Below are 23300 nucleotides of genomic sequence, written 5' to 3'. Positions count from 1 at the left end.
TGTATTCAAAGTATGTTATTGTAAGTTATGAAAATACTTCGATGCTTTATTCAATAAACTGATCGCCTATTTATACAAGTTTCTGAGTACTCTAGATTCTGCTATACAACTGACTATGAGATATCTTAGGAGATAATATGCACATGGATTTATATGTTAGTATCCCGTGCAATCCGTTTTCTGTTACAATTCTATTTGACTAATACAATGTACACATGTGCTAATACACTACTATCTGAATAATATACATATGTTCTAATAGGGTCCCGCAGTCGAAACGGGAGTATTACGAACGTTGAGACTGGACCGAAAATCATCAAAGAGTAGTCGTGGAAGTCCTTTAGTGAATATGTCTGCAATCTGATAACGTGACGGGACGTGTAGAATGCATAGCTGACCTCTAGCAATTTTCTCACGAACAAAGTGAATGTCGAGTTCAATGTGTTTGGTTCGTTGATGTTGTATTGGATTATTAGCAAGATATACCGAACTCACATTGTCACAATAGACGATTGTAGCTTTCTGAAGAGGATGATGAAGTTCGAGTAACAAGTTTCATAGCCAACATGATTCAGAAACTACATTTGCTATACCTCTATATTCCGCCTCGGTACTTGAACGTGAAATGGTGGGTTGTCGTTTGGATGACCATGAGATCAAATTGTCCCCGAGATAAACACAATAGCCGGATGTTGATCTACGGGTATTCGGGCAACCGGCCCAATCAGCATCTGTATAAGATATAAGAGAAGTTGTATTTGTTGTAGACATGCATAACCCGTAGTTAATGGTACCTTTAATGTATCATAATATTCGTTTAAGAGCTGCCATGCGAGTGTCGTGCGGGTTATGCATATGCAGGCAAATTTGTTGCACTGAATATGATATGTCTGGTCGGGTAAACGTAAGATATTGAAGATCACCTGCCAAGCTTCGATACAATGACGAATCAGCATATACATTACCAGGATCACTACTTAATTTCGATTTAGGTTCAACCGGAGTGTTGGCTGGTTTACATGTGCGCATATCTGCTCGATCTAAGATTTCTGTGGCGTATTTAGATTGTTGTAGGAATAGTCCATTAGTTGTTTTATGCACCGAAATACCCAAAAAATTACTTAGGGGACCAAGATCTTTCATAGCGAATTCACTTGAGAGATGACGCATGATCGTGAGCCTTAAAGTAGGTGATGAAGTTACCAAAATTATGTCATCAATGTAGAGTAGGAGATAGGCAACATCTTTATCCTTTTTGTAGACGAACAATGAATGGTCGCATAAACTATGTGTAAACCCGAGTGTAGAAATAAATGTTGCAAAACGTTGATACCATGCCCTTGGGGCTTGTTTAAGACCGTAAAGAGACTTGTTTAGCCGACAAATATGATTCGGATAATTGGGGTTCCGGAATCCCATCGGTTGATACATGTAGACCGTCTAATTAAGATTACCATGAAGGAATGCATTTTTAACGTCAAGTTGACGTACTTCCCAAGAGTGTGCAAGCGCGAGTGAAAGAACAATTCGAATCGTGGCCGGTTTGACAACCGGACTAAAAGTCTCCGTGAAATCAATTCCTACGTGTTGTGACCTGCCATCACCAACTAAACGAGCTTTATATCGCTCAAAAGTACCGTTAGAACGAAATTTGTGTTTAAATATCCACATAGATCTTATTATATGCATGTTAGGTTCTCGAGGTATAAGGTCCCATGTCTTATTGTTAATAAAAGCGACAAATTCATCGGTCATGGCTAGCTTCCAATTCAAGTCTTTAAGGGCTTCATGTGGTGTTTTTGGTATAGGAGATATGGATTGTGCAGAAGATGTGGTGGTGTTTAAGTTGAAAGGAGTTTCTAGTGATAATAGTACGTGTAGGAGCAATTGGAGTTGTTTGATCAGTAGGTGAGTTATTTATATTGGATGATGAGGTAGTAGTAGGTTGGTCAGTGGGAGAAGAAGTGGGTATGGAATTATTAGTTGGTTGGTCAGAAGGTGAGGATATAGGAGGAGAAGGAGTGTGATTTGTGGACTGGACAGGAATGTGGGTCGAAGGTTTCATGACCCGTGCTATTCCATCTGGACGAATACATTACATTTGGTTACATCGCGAGGTACTTGACCTCTATATGATACATTTTACAAACATTGCATTCATTTTTAAAAAGACAAACTTTCATTACATCGAAAGTTGACAGCATGCATACCGTATCATAATATATCCAACTATAATTGACTTAATAATAATCTTGATGAACTCAACAACTCGAATGCAACGTCTTTTGAAATATGTCATGAATGACTCCAAGTAATATCTCTAAAATGAGCAAATGCACAGCGGAAGATTTCTTTCATACCTGAGAATAAACATGCTTTCAAGTGTCAACCAAAAGGTTAGTGAGTTCATTAGTTTATCGTAATCAATCATTTCCATAATTTTAATAGACCACAAGATTTCATTTATTCAATAATCATACACTCGCAAGTTTTTAAAATTCATTCATATGGATTGAACACCTGGTAACCGAAATTAACAAAATGCATCTAGAATATCCCCAAACATATAAACATCGAAGTACTAAAGCAGTTCAAATTCTCTGACTGGGGCGTGTCAAAGCCCATAGATCTATCTTTAGGATTCGCGTCAATTGGTGGCAATTATAATAAACACCAATTCTTAGGCTACCAAGTTCAACAAGGGCGATATCCGGTATAACAATTCAACCATAGAATGTAGTTTCGATTACTTGTGTCTATTTCGTAAAACATTTATAAAAGCAGCGCATGTACTCTCAGTTCCAAAAATATATATATTGCAAAAGCATTTAAAAATGGAGCAAATGAAACTCACTATACTGTATTTTGTAGTAAAAATACATATGACGGCATTGAACAACTGAACAATGCATGGTTGGCCTCGGATTCACGAACCTATATCAATTGTATATTTATTAATATATGTAAACGTAATCGAATAAATTTATATGTTCTTATTAGTGATGTAATTGTTATATTTAATAATTTATAAGTTTTATTATTTATTTATATAAATAATCTTTATTTTTATACTTATAACCTTAACAACGTCATTAAAGCTTTTGTTTTTCATAATTATAATTATTAATAATAATGATATAGATAATACTGATAACAATAATAATGATAATTTTGGTGATATCGAAATAATAATTTTAGTGAAAATGATAGTCAAGATAATAAATTTAATAATAACAATACTAATAATCATTTTAATAATAATAATAATAATAATAACATTAATAATAATACTTATGTTAATATTAACAATTCTATTATTTATAAAAAGATACTAATACTAATATTTACAAAAATAATAATAATTTGTATTATTTTCATAATGATAATAGTAGTAGTAATAATAATAATAATAATAATAATAATAATAATAATAATAAAAATTAGAATAATCTAATAATAATGATAATTATAATAATTATACTTAATATAAATATAAATACGCGTTTATTGTTGGTTCTTCCCTCAGATCGAGATCAACACAGTCATTCGCAGAGAGAAAGAAAAAAAAATGTTAGCATCATATAATTGATCAATAACCATCTTCATCATCAACAGATCAATCCAGCAACATCCATTGATGAATAGTAGATCATCGATTCGTCATCGTCCTCGTTCAACATCATCATCAGTCTTCGTCATCATCGTTGTTCATCAATATCATTGGGTATGACGATTTTGTTTATTTTATTTGGATTTGTAATTAGTCTCATGGTTTAAGGCTGCATAAATCAGAATCATTTATCATATTGACAACTCAACTATCCCTTCAATTTCACTTCTTACAAACGTATTGGGTTACAGGTGAAATTAGGGTTTTGATCTTGATACAATTCGAATTAATTAGTTTAAAGGTATAAGTTTTATATTTGTTCATAAATTATACAGAGTCTTATAGATTTCTGATTGATTTGAAAAAATTATTATTGTTTTTATTTTATTTATTTATTTATTTATCTGTGTATATACATTTGTTCATAATTAAGTGTGCAGTTTTTAATTTGGTATCTTCATAGTTACAATTGGTAAATAAGGAAATCAGATAATTGAATGATCACACATATAGATTCAAAACTGTACCAGCTTCTCTTGGTCTTCACTTTTGAACAGAGAACAACATGGATGATCTAAATAGGAGCAAGTAATAAAGGTGATATACTTGGTTTGTGTCTTGATTCGAAACAGAATTTATAGCAGTATTATCACAGCTGTTATTGGTGTCTTTTGGTGATCGTAAAGCAAACACAGCAGCAATAATTGTTGCTCGAATCAGCTGGGAATAAACAGAAACAGAATAGAAGTGGTAATAGTGGCGTGTGGTTGTTTGAAGGTATTAACAATTGCATAGTAGCAACAAATGGAATCGAGTCTGTAATGGTGTTGGTGGTTTGGGTCGAAGAAGAAGAATAATATGTGGTTATGGTAATCATGTTTTGAAAGTTTGGGTGGTGGTGATAGTGGTCTTCAAACGAAACAAGAAAGAAAATATATCGGGTGTTCTCGAGTAGTAGGAAAACTTCTTTCAATGGTTCTAATGGTGGTTGTATTCGAATGAGGTAGAGGTGAAACACAGTTGGATATCGATGGTTTCCTTAGTTGATGATCTTCATTGAACTGTACAAGGTTCTGGGTAATGGTAGCTAATGGGTTGTGTTTGGATGATCGGTTCAAACAGAAACGATTCAGAAACTTTGCAGTAGCTATTGATGTTCTGGGTCAGAAACAAAAGTATCCATTGATGGTCGTAGCATGTGTTTCATGGTAGTACGATGATGGTGATGAAGCGGTTTGTAAGAGGTGACCGATTAGAACCAGAAGAATACTGCATGTCATGACCCGGAAATTTCGGTCAAATTTAAACTCTGATAATTCCAATAAGATAATAAAATTGTTGTGTTACATTTAAAATATTTTCAAACATTCATATACCCATTTGACGTTCCGACGATTCACGAACAAACCCATATTGCAAAACGTTGATATATATAAAGAAGTAAACAACAAACTATAATATTTTAATATATATTATATATAAGATGTGAGTTAGTAAACGTTTGAAAACTTTAAGTTGGTTAAAAATATAATTATCTTTTTAATTATTTAAAACTATAAACTTTATGTATTACATTTTGGGTAGTCAGTTTTCTTTAAACAAACGTATAAAGCATTTTAGACATGGACACACTTTTTATGAGTTGTTTTCTAAAGCTTAAACTCAAAGATTTTTCACATGTGGTGTGATTTAAATAGCTAATGTATTATGATTTTAAATAAATGACTTAGTAATCTTATGGGTATTATGAAGTGCAATTAGTAGATGTTATGAAAGTATACTGTTGCTCCAATCTAAAATGTTATTATTTACGCAATGTAAAGTTAGATCTGCATGTAAGAAAATTAGTACAACTTATTGTATTCGAAAATAAATAAATAAATACATAAATAATAATAATTAGGTTAATGTCATCTAGCTTTACACGTCAATTAAACATAAAGATAACAAAATTCACGGGACTAGTGATGGATCATGTAGGTTACTTTATAGATCGACATGTTTATATATATATATATATATATATATATATATATATATATATATATATATATATATATATATATATAAAGGTTTAACCAAATAATTTTACTATATATTTTTATATAAATAATGAGGAGTAGAAACATGTTTAAAAACTCTAAGATTATTAAAAATATCATTACCGTTTATTATAAAATTTATATATAACATTTGGAGTGTTATGTCTTCTTAAAAACATATATAATTTTTATAAATATTTAGAACCACATTTAACAACTTGTTTCTTAGCTCTCATGAAAAGGATAAAGATTTTAACATCATCCTATATTTTAGAATCTTGCTAAGACTTTTTGATATCTATAATTGGTAACGGGGCATTAAATAGCGGTCCGTAATTTAAAATTATTAAAAGTGTCGGTATCTTAAGACAAAAAAATGTCACGCTATGTATAGTATTGCGATAACAAACAAAAATGATGGCCGCATGTTTTTGCACTTTCCAAAAAGTTAGTAATATAAATATCAAGTGGCCAGGTCTAATAAACTAAAACACGTAATTATATAGCAATTTGAGTTAGATTGTGGTTATGATAACAACTTTATTTTTTTTAAAGACACACATACGTACAACATGAGACTCCATATATTTTGTTTATTTATTTTCTACTTTTTTTTAGTAGTAATGTCCTATAACAAGATTCACGCGTGTTTTTAATTCGGGTTTCAAACCGTTTTAAATTAAAGAAATTATGGGTATCGTTAGAGGGTATTGATACGTGAATCCGAGGCCAACTATGTGTTCATCACTATCATTGTGTCTGCATACTTTTCCTACAATATTGAACCACAATATTGATACGTGAGTTCATTTGCTCCCTTTTTATTTACATTTTTGGGACTGAGAATACATGCGAATGCTTTTATAACCATTTTATGAAATTGATACAAATGCTAAACTGATTTGATGTGAGTTTCATTTGCTCCCTTTTTAAATGATTTTGCAATATATATTTTTGGGCTGAGAATGCATGCACTTTATTTTAAAAACAATGGACACAAGTACATACTAAATTCTATACTGAGTTTGAACCGAAAATCCCTTAGCTTTGGTAACTAGTAACTGCCAGTTATAAGAACTGGTGGGCGCGAGTAGTAGTATATGGATCCATAGGGCTTGATATCCCCGTCCGAGCTAGAGCACTAGCCTTTTAACGGACGTATGCTATTTGAGAAGCGTACATGTTGGTTTACGTGTATTATTAAGATGATTATACAAAGGGTACAAATTATATATACGTTAAGTTTAGTTACCAGGGTGCTCAATCTTGTAGAATATTTTGATAAACGTTTCTGGATGAAACAACTGAAATCTTGTGATCCACCTTTATATACAAATTATACGAAACATTAAAACTATGAACTCACCAACCTTTGTGTTGACACTTGTTAGCATGTTTATTCTCAGGTTTCCTAGAAGTCTTCCGCTGTTTGCTTAGATGTTAGACAAGCTATGTGCATGGAGTCTTACATGACATATTTTTCAAGGAAACGTTGCATTCACCAAATCTTCACCATGTATCTTATTTTGACTGCATTGTCAACGGAAGTACTGTTATAAACTATTATTTATGGTGATTGTCTATATGTAGAAATCATCAGATGTCGAAAACCTTTGATTTAAATATTCATTTATGGTGTGCCTTTTCAAAAGAATACAATGTTTACAAAACATATCATATAGAGGTCAAATACCTCGCAATGAAATCAATGAATGACATGTTCATCCATATGGATTTTGAGCGATCATCACACTGCAGCAGCTACTCTCGATGGTGATGTTATTTGGAGTTTGTTTTCTCCCTTATAGATATATATAGAATAGAATTATTAATATATGATAATAATTATACAATAATTACATCACTTAATCATAAAAGTGGTGATTGATACTTGTAACAGAATGTAGAAAGAGATGAAATTGTAGATTGATTTGGTTCTATGAAAAGACAAATAATAGTTGGTGGTAGTAGATTGAAAAATAGATATGCAGAAAAAGAATCGAACATCTACATCAATTACCATTAACTGGTCCCAATTGGAAAATAAAGAGAAGCAAACACTCGTAAGGAATAGAAAATAAAACACAAGTTGCTACCTACTTTGCATTATATGAATGATTGGATTCCACAAACAAATAAAAACACTTGCTTTGGTAATGAGGTGGGATCGGGTTAACACAAATTATGGAGTTCTTAAAGTTAGGTTTACTATCCCACTGTTAAATCAAAATTAAAAGATTAACTTAATTAACATTACATCACATCATCCAATATTTTACTTAGAAGACTTCATATAAACTCGTTGAAATGGCACAAAACACACTTATTAAAATTTCCTTATATGTAATATTTAGAAATTATGTATTTTATAAAATACATATTATAAGTATGTAAATAATATATATAAATATATATTATTATATTCGTTTAGTAAAACTAGTAGTTATATATATATATATATATATATAATTCCGTTTTTAATAACAAGTTTTATTATAGTGTAAATTATTTTACATAATTAACTTAATTGATTAAATTGTATTTTATTATTTCAATTTATTATATAAACTTATATTTATATATATGTATATACATATCTATTTACAACAATCGTTCGTGAATCGTCGGGAATAGTCAAAGGTTAAATGAATCTATGTAAACGGTTCAAAAATCTCGAGACTCAACATTACAGACTTTGCTTATCATGTCGAATTTATATTAAGATTAAGTTTAAATTTGGTCGGAAATTTCCGGGTCGTCACAGTACCTACCCGTTAAAGAAATTTCATCCCGAAATTTGAGTGGGATCATCATGGCTAACAATAAGAATGTTTTCCTGATGAATATGAGCTAATAAATAGAATTTTATCATCGTTAAGTAGTATAAATAAGACAATTCGATTACTCGAAGCGTATGAGTGGAGCTATCACGAAATAGTGAAATGAGGAAATAAAGATTCGTATTAACTATTGACGTAGTCACTGTTGAATTCCGGAATTCAAGGGATTTAAAGAAAATCTTCGAAATCTAAAAGATTTGATTCTTCGGTGAGTAAGTAAATTAAGATCTCCATAATTTAATATGGTGATCTGCCTCGATTACTCTGTCTGATATTTCCATTATAAATTAAGCTCTTCCGTTCCATTATTCTCACCATTTCTATACTTTCTTTCTTAGTTCATACTTCCAAAAGATTGTGAAAATGCTTAATCCCGTTCTAATCCTTGATATTTTCCTAATTATCATTTATGTCCTCCTTCTTTTCAATCTTCCACCAGAAAAATCTGTTTACTTTTACTATTACCTTGGGGTGATACTATTCTTAATTTTACCGTGTCTTTATATTGCTCTTCGTATTAATATCTCCGGTTTGTAATTTTGGTGTTGTCATTCGTCTTTATATTTTCCCTTATATCTCGTAGCTCTTTGCCTTTTTATTCTCTTCTCGACTCTAAGTACAACAAGTAATGGTCCAGAATTCGTAGTTATGAATTTCGGAATGAACATGACTATTGTTCTAAGAAAGAAACGGTAATAGCACGATCTTGATTGGTTAAATTACCAGAATTCAAGAGAAACGATAAAACTTTCAAGAAATTATATTCTTGATATGTTTATATATTAGATAAAATGTAAGAGTCGTGTAACATGGCACATGATGACGTTATGGTCTGTGAATCATTGCGTTTCATTAGAAACTCAGCATGACTTACTGTAATATAATCACGTTGATCAAGTGTAATTATATTATACTAACTCATGCTTCAATTCCCAACACTTCTCAAGAAACCATTCATAATTTAAACTCGAATTTTACAGGAATTTAGAACTAAAGTAGTTTCCTTTATGATGTAATATAGATAGCACGAAGAAATAAATAATTTCGGACGAGAATATTTATGAAAATATCTTCAGAAATATCGAATATATTTATGATGATATTTTGGAATTTCTAAGTTCGATGGTTGATGAAGAAAGATTTTTCGCAAGATTTTAACATGAGTACGGAGCAAGATATTCGTTGAAGGTTTCATCGGAAACAGAATCATCAGGATTCTTTATGTACAAGTTTAGTCCTTGTGATTTGTCCACAGCCTCCTTCATAATTTTGCATAATCCGCTTTTCAGAATTTCGGAGTGAAAGATCATATTTCTGATAGATAAATGTTGTATGTATACATATAACTGTTGATGTAGACATGCTGCGAGATTTCAAAATACTGATTGCTGATTCTCGGTAATTTACAAGATGCGGATGAGTATACGACGAGGTTTCGATAAATATAATGATTTTTTGGGAAGTCAAAATCAATAAAGTTGCTGATAAGTTTACTGCTAATACGGTGGAATATAAACGGTTCTCCGGTAATGATGATGAAGAGGCAAACGTATCTATCAAAGTTATAATAAGACTCATTCGAATGAAAGTCGAAGTTGGTTTGCTGGAGCTGTGACAAAATTGGCATTTTGGAAAGGAATTGTAAAGTGATTTTCGGGAATAACAACGCTAAAGGAGCTAGGACAAATACATGCTAAACGTTTACTCAGGTTCCGAGTGTTTTTAGGTGCATAAATATATGCATCAATCTTTTCTTCCATAGATGAAGTGCGGTTGGTTCATCGTCTCGATTGAGGTGTTTTCAAGAATCATGAAAGGTATGAACGCAGATTGTAATTGTCAAGATACAAATGAGGTTTAAGATGAGATCAAGTGGCAAACTTGAAGAAATGTTTAGTTTCATATGTTATAATCAATATTTTAATTCATTTTAATTGTCCAATGTTATTAGTCCAAAGTCGATAGTCCACAGTTAACAGTCCAATAATTCATATATAGTTTAATATATAATATTCAAATTAATTAATACGTATCGTGACCCTTGTACATGTCTCAGACTCGATCACAACTCAAAGTATATATATTATTGTAGAATCAATCTCAACCCTGTATAGCTAACTCAAGCATTACTGCATATAGAGTGTCTATGGTTATCCCAAATAATATATATAGATGCGTCGATATGATATGTCAAAACCTTGTATACGTGTCCCGATATTTAAAGTGCGTAAAATAAATAAGAGAAATTAAATGACGATAAATAAAATTCCGAGAATTAAAAATTGAGATAAATAAAATATAATAATGAATTAACAGTTAGCTAGGAATTGTTAGCTAGGATTTTGTTAGCGTGGATTCTTAACAAAATTTCTCATAGTTAATTTGTTTGTTTCTAACAAATTTTATTTTGTCCAATGTTTTTCTTCATTATGCCACTTGTTGGATTCTGATAGGTCACAATCCAAACATGAAATTGAATGACAATGGTTATTCTGTGGTGAACGGATTCGTATATCTGTGGATGTAAGTAGGATAGTAGATGACCGTTGAATCAGATTTGAAGAATGTACAATGTAACTTATTAATGTGAAATCTAAATATTCCTCGGGTATTACCTACCCGTTAAAATATTTTCACCATAATCCGTTTGTACAAAAGAATTTTTAATTACAATCTTTATGAAAACATATATACATATATATTTTCTTCAGATGTAATCATGGATTTAATGAGTTAACATGATATTAATCTCATTTGATTTACGTTAGAACAAGAATATATAATCTCTAAAACATTAGAGATTACATAATCGCCATGTCGAACGAAGATAAAATAGATAGAACGATATGTAGAACGATGATTATACTCGTGGTACAGAATGTGATATTGAGGCATATGATGTTGAAACTTAGGTTGTTGGTGGTACTGGTGATGTTACTAATGGTACTGTTGGTGTTGCTGATGGTGGTACTGTTTATGCTGGTGTTGCTGCTGGTACTTGTAACCTTTGCACCATATTCTTCAAAGCCACTACCCGAGAGCGAAGCTCGTTGACTTCTTCTATTATACATGGATGGTTGTCGGTTCGGATGAGCGGATGAACAAGGTTCAGGATTTAGGATATCGTATAATCATTGCGAGATATCCTGGAAATGAGGGTGAATATGGTGTTTCGGACAGGTTCGCCAGTAAGTGCTTCAGGTTCTTCGCCAAGAGGGAAATTTGGTTGATGGAAAGTATTGTCTTCTTCTCACCTCCATTGATTAAGTCGACTACGAACTCAGCCCCAATTCATCCAGAATTGATGATGGCTGATTGGTTGATTCATTCCGGTGACGCCGTTTCCGGAGATTAGGTGAACATCCATGTCGGAATAGCTGTCGGAATAACTATCGGAATAGCTATCGGAATCTGAGGACTCGAACTGGTTGAGGGATTCATCTCGTACGATCAGATGAAGGATTTTAAATAAGAAATAGATTATAGGATGTAGATTAGTACCCTGCAATACATAATTTACATATGCATATATAATACAAAAATCCCATAAGTTACGGAGGAATCTACGAAAGCTGTCAGGCAAAAGTAACAATAACAGATACGCTAAGGTTTGAATTTATCTATACACTGTCTATGCAATAGAGGCAGTAAGACGTGTCTAGACTTTAAGGATGATAAGCAAATAATTTTCGACACTAAATGATAAGCAAAACTTTTGACATGCAGACATGGTCGTAGTCCAGACTCACTAATGCATCTAATCAACTATCAGTTAGACACACTAATGTAAGACCTGGTTCGCTAAGACCACCGCTCTGATACCAAATTTCATGACCCGTCCTATTCCATCTGGACGAATACATTACATTTGGTTACATCGCGAGGTACTTGACCTCTATATGATACATTTTACAAACATTGCATTCGTTTTTAAAAAGATAAACTTTCATTACATCGAAAGTTGACAGCATGCATACCATATCATAATATATCCAACTATAATTGACTTAATAATAATCTTAATGAACTCAACAACTTGAATGCAACATCTTTTGAAATATGTCATGAATGACTCCAAGTAATATCTCTAAAATGAGCAAATGCACAGCGAAAGATTTCTTTCATACCTGAGAATAAACATGCTTTCAAGTGTCAACCAAAAGGTTGGTGAGTTCATTAGTTTATCGTAATCAATCATTTCCATAATTTTAATAGACCACAAGATTTCATTTATTCAATAATCATACACTCGCAAGTGTTTAAAATTCATTCATATGGATTAAACACCTGGTAACCGACATTAACAAAATGCATCTAGAATATCCCCAAACATATAAACATCGAAGTACTAAAGCAGTTCAAATTCTCTGACTGGGGCGTGTCAAAGCCCATAGATCTATCTTTAGGATTCGCGTCAATTGGTGGCAATTATAATAAACACCAATTCTTAGGCTACCAAGTTCAACAAGGGCGATATCCGGTATAACAATTCAACCATAGAATGTAGTTTCGATTACTTGTGTCTATTTCGTAAAACATTTATAAAAGCAGCGCATGTATTCTCAGTCCCAAAAATATATATATTGCAAAAACATTTAAAAAGAGAGCAAATGAAACTCACTATACTGTATTTTGTAGTAAAAATACATATGATGGCATTGAACAACTGAACAATGCAGGGTTGGCCTCGGATTCACGAACCTATATCAATTGTATATTTATTAATATATGTAAACGTAATCGAATAAATTTATATGTTCTTATTAGTGATGTAATTTTTATATTTAATAATTTATAAGTTTTATTATTTATTTATATAAATAATCTTTATTTTTATACTTATAACCTTAACAACGTCATTAAAGCTTTTGTTTTTCATAATTATAATTATTAATAATAATGATATAGATAATACTGATAACAATAATAATGATAATTTTGGTGATATCGAAATAATAATTTTAGTGAAAATGATAGTCAAGATAATAAATTTAATAATAACAATACTAATAATCATTTAATAATAATAATGATAACATTAATAATAATACTTATGTTAATATTAACAATTCTATTATTTATAAAAAGATACTAATACTAATATTTACAAAAATAATAAGAATTTGTATTATTTTCATAATGATAATAGTAATAATAATAATAATAATAAAAATTAGAATAATCTAATAATAATGATAATTATAATAATTATACTTAATATAAATATAAATACGCGTTTATTGTTAGTTCTTCCCCAAATCAGATCGAGATCAACAGAGTCATTCGCAGAGAGAAAGAAAAAAAAATGTTTGCATCATATAATTGATCAATAACCATCTTCATCATCAACAGATCAATCCAGCAACATCCATCGATGAATTGTAGATCATCGATTCGTCATCGTCCTCGTTCAACATCATCATCAGTCTTCGTCATCATCGTTGTTCATTAATATCATTGGGTATGACGATTATGTTTATTTTATTTGGATTTGTAATTAGTCTCATGGTTTAAGGCTGCATAGATCAGAATCATTTATCATATTGACAACTCAACTATCCCTTCAATTTCACTTCTTACAAATGTATTGGGTTACAGGTGAAATTAGGGTTTTGATCTTGATACAATTCGAAATAATTAGTTTAAAGGTATAAGTTTTATATTTGTTCATAAATTATACAGAGTCTTATAGATTTCTGATTGATTTGAAAAAATTATTATTGTTTTTATTTTATTTATTTATTTATTTATCTATCTGTGTATATACATTTGTTCATAATTAAGTATGCAGTTTATAATTTGGTATCTTCATAGTTACAATTGGTAAATAAGGAAATCAGATAACTGAATGATCACACATATAGATTCAAAACTGTACCAGCTTCTCTCGGTCTTCACTTTTGAACAGAGAACAACATGGATGATCTAAATAGGAGCAAGTAATAAAGGTGATATACTTGGTTTATGTCTTGATTTGAAACAGAATTTATAGCAGTATTATCACAGCTGTTATTGGTGGCTTTTGGTGATCGTAAAGCAAACACAGCAGCAATAATTGTTGTTCGAATCAGCTGGGAATAAACAAAAATAGAATAGAAGTGGTAATAGTGGCGTGTGGTTGTTTGATGGTATTAACAATTGCATAGTAGCAACAAATGGAATCGAGTCTGTAATGGTGTTGGTGGTTTGGGTCGAAGAAGAAGAATAATATGTGGTTATGGTAATCATGTTTTGAAAGTTTGGGTGGTGGTGATAGTGGTCTTCAAACGAAACAAGAAAGAAAATATATCGGATGTTCTCAAGTAGTAGGAAAACTTCTTTCAATGGTTCTAATGGTGGTTGTATTCGAATGAGGTAGAGGTGAAATTTAGTTGGATATCGATGGTTTCCTTAGTTGATGATTTTTATTGAACTGTACAAGGTTCTGGGTAATGGTAGCTAATGGGTTGTGTTTGGATGATCGGTTCAAATAGAAACGATTCAGAAACTTTGCAGTAGCTATTGATGTTCTGGGTCAGAAACAAAAGTATCCATTGATGGTCGTAGCAAGTGTTTCATGGTGGTACGATGATGGTGATGAAGTGGTTTGTAAGAGGTGACCGATTAGAACCAGAAGAATACTACAACAGCTACTCTCGATGGTGATGTTATTTGGAGTTTGTTTTCTCCCTTATAGGTGTGTATGTATATAGATATATATATATATAGAATAGAATTATTAATATGTGATAATAATTATACAATAATTACATCACTTAATCATAAAAGTGGTGATTGATACTTGTAACAGAATGTAGAAAGAGATGAAATTATAGATTGATTTGGTTCTATGAAAAGACAAATAATAGTTGGTGGTAGTGGATTGAAAAATAGATATGCAGAAAAAGAATCGAACATCTACATCAATTACCATTAATTGGTCCCAATTGGAAAATAAAGAGAAGCAAACACTCGTAAGGAATAGAAAATAAAACACAAGTTGCTACCTACTTTGCATTATATGAATGATTGGATTCCACAAACAAATAAAAACACTTGCTTTGCTAATGAGGTGGGATCGAGTTAACACAAATTATGGAGTTCTTAAAGTTAGGTTTACTATCCCACTCTTAAATCAAAATTAAAAGATTAACTTAATTAACATTACATCACATCATCCAATATTTTACTTAGAAGACTTCATATAAACTCGTTGAAATGGCACAAAACACACTTATTAAAATTTCCTTATATGTAATATTTAGAAATTATGTATTTTATAAAATACATATTATAAGTCTGTAAATAATATATATAAATATATATTATTATATTCGTTTAGTAAAACTAGTAGTTATATATATATATATATATATATATATATATATATATATATATATATATATATATATATATATATATATATATATATATATATATTTATAATTTCGTTTTTAATAACAAGTTTTATTATAGTGTAAATTATTTTACATAATTAACTTAATTGATTAAATTGTATTTTATTATTTCAATTTATTATATAAACTTATATTTATATATATGTATATACATATCTATTTACAACAATCGTTCGTGAATCGTCGGGAATAGTCAAAGGTTAAATGAATCTATGTAAACGATTCAAAAATCTCGAGACTCAACATTACAGACTTTGCTTATCATGTAGAATTTATATTAAGATTAAGTTTAAATTTGGTCAGAAATTTCCGGGTCGTCACAGAAGGTGAAGAGGAGAATTGGGCTCTGGATTGGGCCGAATGTGTAGAGGATAGAGTGGGAGTGGACTGGTCGGAAGTGTTAGTGAAGTCAGTAGGTTGGGACGTATGTGATGGATAGGGAGAAATTTCGGGAGTTGATGTGTGTAATAGTTCCGGATGGAACTGTTGATGTAAGAAGTCATACGATTCAGGTGTGCGAGTGTGTGAAGCGAAAGGAGATTGTGTTTCATCGAATAATACATGTCGGGAGACGATGATCTTTTTCGCTTTAATGTCATAGCACTTGTAACCTCTATGTTGTGACGACCCGGAAATTTTCGACCAAATTTAAACTTAATCTTTGAATATTCCGACATGATAAGCAAAGTCTGTAATGTTGAATCTCAAAATTTTTGAACTGTTTTCTAACATTCATTAAACCCCGACTGCTCATGACGATTCACTAACCACTATTTGTAATTAAATACATATATATTTGAATATGTGAATATATAATAATAATTTGAAATATAATTAGAAATATGTATATGGTTATTATATATATTTAAATAATAATCGGAATATAATATACGATGTAATAAAACCTAATAAATAAATATAATTATAGGTAAAGTAATTTGAAAATATATATATATAAATTCTATACTTAATTGATGATTACATGTATAGTGAAATTTATTAAAATGAATATACAATAGATGTTATTATATATATGTATATATATATATATTATATAATCATTAAATATTACATAATTATAAATTGTAATATTAATATATATAATTACAAGTTATCATATTAATATTGTTATTATCACTTTCATTATTACTAAAATAAATATCAGTATTATTAATATTAGAATCTTAAAATAAGTTGATACATTTGATTTGTTATATTAAAATTATTGTTAAGGGCATTAAAATCAATATTTTTTTTATAATTAATAGTAAAATCATGATTTTAGTTACTAATATGGTTATTATTATTATTAGTATTATTATATTATGATAATTATTGTTGGTAATTTTAACAAGTATTATTATTATTAAGATAGTTAATATTTAATAATTAATTATATTAAAAATAAAAATAAGATAAAAGAACAGATATATACGCATATATGCATATCAATCACACTCAGGTTATTATTATTTTTTCTTGTTCTCTGCACACTCGTGAAGAACGGTCGATCCCCACCTTCACTACAAACACCATCCTATATCGCAGCAACAATCACTCAATTACTATTTTCACTCTCTATTAACTGTTACTAAACGATGGATTAAAGAAAAATTAAAAAAAAACAGGAGCCGTCCTATTGTTCTTGAACTCGAATTGCAAGAATACGATTTTGTATTGTTTTTCAAAATCTATAAATTCAATTAGGTTAGTATTCATCTATTCAATCTTTCAGTAAAATCTCACTTTCCAATTCTTTGTATCGAGTTAGAATTTCGGAGTCAAACTTTTATATTCAAAAGTCAAACGAATCAATTTTGGTAAAATTACAGTGCGTGTTAAATTTTCTTTATCAATTGATGATTTCAATAGTTTATAGAGATGATTTGGATATTAGTTCGTGAAGAAATCATTACATGAAAACTTCTAAAAATCAAAAATCAAATTTTTTTCTTCTATACTTGACGAGCAGGCTGCTGTGTTTTTTTTATTTTTATTTTTTTTCTTCTATTAATTGATTTCACAATAAGACATCGACTCTGTGTTACAACAGATAACTTGTAAAGATTAGGAATTAGGATGTGAGTCGATGGAAATTGAAGTCTAGGAGGAAGAAGGAGATAGGAAACAGAATAGCAAACGGGTTATATTTAATTCATATGGGTTTATAACAGAAAGACAGTTATGGTGCAGCGGTTTGATGGTGTGACGGGTTAGCGAGGGGTCTTGGGTTCGATTCCGGCCTGAGGCATTTCTTTTTAGAAAACTATTTTTGAGGTAGTTTTCTTGTATTATTATTATTGTTATTATAATTATTATTGTTATTATTGTTATTGTATTTGTTATTAGTTATTAATGTTATTATTAGTAAGTATTACTATTATTATTATTAGTATTGTTATCATTAGTTATTATTATTATTATTATTATTATTATTATTATTATTATTATTATTAGTATTAGTATTATAATCATTAATATTGTTATTATTATTACAAATACAAGTATTAATTATCATTATTATATCATTGCAATTATAATTACAAATTTGAATATTATTACTAGTAATGTTAAGTTAAATATTATGATTACTAACATACTAAAATCTATTAAATATTAGTAATATCGTTATAATTACAATTGTTAGTATTATTATTATCATTGTTGTAAGTATTAATTATCATTATTATATCATTGCAATTATAATTACAAATTTGAATATTATTACTAGTAATGTTAAGTTAAATATTATGATTACTAACATACTAAAATCTATTAAATATTAGTAATATCGTTATAATTACAATTGTTAGTATTATTATTATCATTGTTGTAAGTATTATTATATTACCACTATTATTATTAAGATAATTATTATAATTAGTATCATTATTATTATCATTATTATTATTATTATTATCTATAATATTGTATTAATTACAAGTTATATTTATTATTGTTATTATAATTATTATTAACATAAAGTATTATCATTAATATTATCATCATTTTTATTAATATGATTATTACTACCTTTATATTGAAACTATCTTTTTATAAAAAAATTAACATTTTTAATAAAGTTATTATAATTATTAAAATTTCATTCAGATTAGTATTATTATTATGAACAATATATTTATACACAAAAGTAAACTATATTAATATCTTATTTATTAAAATAAATAAAATGAATATAATGAAACATATAAATTATTGACATTAAAACTTATATAACTAATAATATACATAGTTGCTCGATTACAAGTATATGTATTAATATATATATGAATGATATAGGTTCGTGAATCCGAGGCCAACCCTACTTTTGTTCAATGTCGTCATATGTATTTTTACTACAAAATACAGTATGGTGAGTTTCATTTGCCCTTTTTACTCTTTACGTTTTTGGGCTGAGAATACATGCAAATGCTTTATTAACTGTTTTACAATATTTATATGCGTGAGTTTCATTTACCTTTTTACCCTTTATATTTTTGGGACTGAGAATACATGCGCTTTTATAAATGTTTGACGAAATAGACACAAGTAATTGAAACTACATTCTATGGTTGAATTATCGAAATCGAATATGCCCCTTTTTATTAAAGTCTGGTAATCTAAGAATTAGGGAACAGACACCCTAATTGATGCGAATCCTAAAGATAGATCTATTGGGCCCAACAAGCCCCATCCAAAGTACCGGATGCTTTAGTACTTCGAAATTTACATCATGTCCGAAGGAGGATCCCAGAATGATGGGAATATTCTTATATATGCATCTTGTTAATGTCGGTTACCAGGTGTTCAATCCATATGAATGATATTTTTGTCTCTATGTATGGGACGTATGTTTATGAGAAATGGAAATATGAAATCTTGTGGTCTATTAAAAGTTATGAAACGATTATTTATGATAAACTAATGAACTCACCATCCTTTTGGTTGACACTTGAAAGCATGTTTATTCTTAGGTACGAAAGAAATCTTCCGCTGTGCATTTGCTCATTTTAGAGATATTACTTGGAGTCATTCATGACATATTTCAAAAGACGTTGCATTCAAGTCGTTGAGTTCATCAAGATTATTATTAAGTCAGTTATAGATAGATATATTATGAAATGGTATGCATGCCGTCAACTTTCGATGAAATGAAAGATTGTCTTTTCAAAAACGAATGCAATGTTTGTAAAATGTATCATATAGAGGTCAAGTACCTCGCAATGTAATCAACTGTTGTGAATCGTTTATAATCGATATGGACTTCGTCCGGATGGATTAGGACGGGTCTTCACATATGTGATTGAGGATAGCCAAGAAAAACGCATGGAGTAGATCTAGGTTGTAGTTTGTTAATTGTGGTGGATGGGTGAAGTGGGTAGCAAAGCCATCCGAAAATACGTAAATGAGTATATTCTGGACATCGGTTGTATAGTATGTGCGTAGGGGAGTTGTAGTTTAAAGTTTTAGTTGGAAGTATACTGAGTAAGTAGGTTGCCATGGCTAGAGCGTGGTGCCAAAAGTTTGATGGTATGGACGAGTGAGCGAGTAATGTTCGTATGATGTTGTTTATAGCACGTATTTTGTGTTCAGCTTTTCCATTTTGGGCAGAAGTGTGTGGGCACGAAAATCTAAATGACATTCCATTTTGTTGACAGAAGGTGTGAAAGGATGAGTTGTTGTATTCCGTATCATTATCGCATTGAAAGGTTTTTATGTTTTTAGAAAATTGAGTGTGTATGTATTTGTTTAATGTAAGAAATCTATTAAAGACTTGTGATTTATTTTGTAAAGGAAAAGTCCATAAGAAATTAGTGTGATCGTCTAGAAAAATAATGTAATATTTATGGCAGAGTGAGCTAGTTACTGGTGAGGTCCACAAATCACTATGAATAATATCAAATGGAGATAGAGAAGAAAAATTTGAATTATGAAAAGGTAAACGAATATGTTTTCCAAACACACAAGATTGACATAATGTAAAAGGATTTTTATTCAGGTTACTAGACATAGTAACTTTATTTCTAAGACAATGTAAGATGTTGGCGCCGGGATGACCTAAGCGTCGATGCCAAACATCTTCAGAAACAACAGATAAATTGGTAGCAAGACTTTGAAGTTTGTTGAGGGATGTTGATGTAAGTGGATATGATTTGCCTTGGCTATTACATCTCATGAGTGGTGTTCCTGTCCTGTAATCCTTCACAGTAAAACCAAACGGATCAAAAGTGATAGAAATATTATTGTCTTTAGATAAACGTCTAACGGATATTAAGTTTGTAATAAGCTTGGGTGAGTAAAGAATGGAGTTAAGGTATAATGGTTTGTGTAACATGGGTATTTTTGTGTAACCAAGACCATGAATTGGAAGCCTATGACCATTCCCAACAATTATTTGTTTAGGCACATTCGTATGAACATAAGAAGAGACCATACCTTGATTACCCGTCATGTGTGATGACGCGCCGGTGTCGAGGTACCAATTTTCTTCGGGTGGATTCAATGTCATGGCTTGAAAAGCACTGTCGATAGTTGTTGGAGCAAAGTTGGACGTGGCAGAACTGGATGCAGCATAATTAGAGTTGGGCCTTGGGCCGAGAATTCCTGGAGAGGAGTTTGCTGGGCTGGTTGTGGGCTGATTCCAGCCTACTGTAGGATATGGGCAGGGTGGTGTGGGAGCCCAATTGGTTTGCCAAACCCATGGGTTATGTGGATTCTAGGGTTGTCTTGATCCAAAAGAATAACCATACAGGTTTTGGGAATAACCTCTTCCTCTGCAACGATTGTTGGACCGACCACCACCATGACCACCAGAACGACCACCCCTGTTCCGATTGGCCTGGAAATTGCCACTCCGATTGTCGTTATCGTTTGAATGAGGTGTGGATTGAGTGCCAGTCATTGAAATTAGTGCACTTTCTGATTGAATTTCTGAATTGTGATTACGGTTCTTGCGGGTTTCTTCAAGAATCAGTTTTGACCTAGCCTCATAAAATTTGGGGAGTTTCTCTGATTGTGAGATATTGGTGCCAATGGTTTCGTAGCTATCGCCTAAGCCAGCAACCATTTGAAGGACCATACGTTGGTCAGTAACATTGAGGCCAACGTTGTTCATCTGATCGGTGAGCATCTTGACTTCTTGACAGTATGCTGATACGTTTGGGAAATTGGCAAGCTTGATGTTTGTAAACTTTTGTTCAAGAGCAACTGCACGTGCACCTTGATTGTTATGGAAGATGTCTTTGAGTCGATCCCAAGACTTCTTTGTAGTTGTATCAGTTTCTAGAATGGTGTTCAATAGATCTTTGGAGATGGTGGCATAAATCCATTGTAAAACAATGGCGTCTTGACGGCTCCAGACTTCGGGAGTGATTTGAGGATCTTTGGAGGAACCAGCAGCTGCTGTAGGGGATTCGTGGGTGAGATGATCGCTTAGGTCATGAGCTCTGCAATGAATTTTGAACAATTCGGCCCATGAGTTATATTGGCTTGTTTCGATTTCAAGTTTGATCGGGACAGAGTGAATGATGTGATTGATTGGTTGAGCAGCTGGTAATTTTGATTGATCTGCCATAGTAGGTGATGTAGAGAAGAAAGTGATTTAAGGTAAGGAGAATAAGAGGATTGATAGATGTAGAGGATCGATATCAGTCTTCTGATACCATGTAAGTTATGAAAATACTTCGATGCTTTATTCAATAAACTGATCGCCTATTTATACAAGTTTCTGACTACTCTATATTCTGCTATACAACTGACTATGAGATATCTTAAGAGATAATATGCACATGGATTTATCTGTTAGTATCCAGTGCAATCCGTATTCTATTACAATTCTATTTGACTAATACAATGTACACATGTGTTAATACACTACTATCTGACTAATATACATATGTTCTAATAGTTATTTTTTTCCCCCTTCATGGTCTGCCCCCCTTGTAAATTCAGGCGTATAATTTTATCAAAAGTAAAATTGTAGACAAATGCAATTTAGTTGGACTTTACTTAAAATACGACAAAAAAAAAAATTGTTATACAAATCACCTCCCTTTCTATATCTCGTACATATGTTTTACACAGTAAATTGATAAAATTTCATTCCTCGTCTCTGAACTTTACATCAACTTTGACTCCCTATCCTTTTTCTTTTTTTTGTGCATCCCTCGTCCCTAATGTATCAGAAATCTACATCCCTAGTCCTGCCGTCTGTTTTCTGTCTATTTTGCCGTTACCCTCTTATCACGTGCAGAGCATGTGGGGGTAAAAAGATCATTAAACTACAGGAACGAGGATCGCAATTATGTCTTCTTCTTCAATATTCAACTTATTCCAAAATCATAAATCATAAACCCTAATAAAATGAAATTCATTCCTCTTCTTTCATTCACGAATATCAATCACAGATTAT

At 30.9% G+C, this 23300-nt stretch overlaps 1 pseudogene; it reads right to left on the bottom strand.

The window, feature by feature from the left end:
* Positions 1–255: 255 nt before the first annotated feature.
* On the bottom strand, positions 256–22463 carry LOC139848852 (uncharacterized; annotated as a pseudogene).
* Between the last annotated feature and the right edge of the window lie 837 nt (positions 22464–23300).

The sequence above is a fragment of the Rutidosis leptorrhynchoides genome, chromosome 5 (genome assembly GCF_046630445.1).
Source record: "Rutidosis leptorrhynchoides isolate AG116_Rl617_1_P2 chromosome 5, CSIRO_AGI_Rlap_v1, whole genome shotgun sequence".
Taxonomy (NCBI): Eukaryota; Viridiplantae; Streptophyta; class Magnoliopsida; order Asterales; family Asteraceae; genus Rutidosis; species Rutidosis leptorrhynchoides.
This window is presented reverse-complemented; position numbering and strand designations above follow the sequence as displayed.